A 1285-nucleotide genomic window follows, 5' to 3' on the forward strand; every position below is an offset into this window, starting at 1 on the left:
GCTCTAGCATCATGTCCCACTCTTAATGTCACAGACRCCTGCAACACTGAGGCATGGCTGCTTGGCTGGTATCTTGGCACACAAAAACTCAAATGTTTGGCAGACCTCAGCCTCAATTTATTGAGCACATTGTGCTGACTGGCTCCTGGGAGAATCTTGGCCGTATCAGCAGACCCAAACTCTGGCACACAGTCCTGATCAAAGGGCAGAAAGAGGCTAGTCCCAAACCTGCTCCTTCCTAGATCAGACAGCTTTTTCCCTGTCACAGACCAAATCTCTATTCTCAGTACGTTTGGTTTCCAAAGCGTTTCAGCCCTGCAGCCTAGTGCTTCTTGGAGAGATGATGGACTGAGACTCTTAGGGTAAATAAAAGGGAGGTAACCCTGTTTCTAGAGGCTCATCTGGCTGTGATTCAAGACCCACATTTGATAAGGCCCAAGTCTGTAACCTTGGCTGAAACATCAGAAAAATTTGTTCAGCTGTGAGAAAGAGCTGTGAAAAAGTATACAGAGTCTACTCTGTAAACAGAGTGATGCAAGGCAAGGACGGTTAAATAAATTAAAGACTTCTGAGGCAAGGACAGTTAGCAACTCAGAGATTCAAAGGGAGAAACACTGATGTGAAAAGATATAAAAATGTAAAGAAAAAAAATCCAGAAGCTAGAAATGGCAATTGTGCAACACCGAGGATCTGTCTGTGCAACGGATCCAAGGTGGCCAACCTTTCCTCACCTGACTGATGACTGTCTGCCCAGCAGAGCCTCATGGGGTGCCTTATGCGGGGGGCGAGCCTATGCTTCGCCTGCTAACTTGCTAGACCTAGCTATCCTTTGCATGTATTAGTCAACAACTAATTGCTTTGTACTTTTGGTTTGTGTGTATCCTACTTCCAGGGATACGTATTTGCATGGGATAAAAGCTGCCTGAGCAGAGCGACCCAGACAGGGAGGGTCACCCAGGAGGGTGTCAGGGGCTGCAGGCGGACAGCTGGGAATTTGGCCAGGGATAGCCACCAGCTAGTGGTGTGTCTGTCCCGGGAAGACCCGGACTGCTTTAAATTGTGCGGAGGGCACAGGAAGGCGGCTGTGCTGCGAGGGGGCACAAGGAAGACAGCATTAACGGCTTGCCTCAGGCCAGGAAGGGTCGAGGAAGGTGACCACGGCAGCTCCCTGCCTGGCCAGCGGCAGAGGCACCGGCCGCGGCCGGCGGTGCTGCCTCGGGGCCGGCCCCTGCTCGCGCCCCGATGGCGGCAGCGGGGCCTGCGGTGGGCAACGGCCGCGAGTAAC

The sequence above is a fragment of the Rhea americana genome, unplaced genomic scaffold, assembly GCF_003343005.1.
Source record: "Rhea americana isolate MKP2758 unplaced genomic scaffold, rheAme1 scaffold_22, whole genome shotgun sequence".
NCBI classification, from domain to species: domain Eukaryota; kingdom Metazoa; phylum Chordata; class Aves; order Rheiformes; family Rheidae; genus Rhea; species Rhea americana.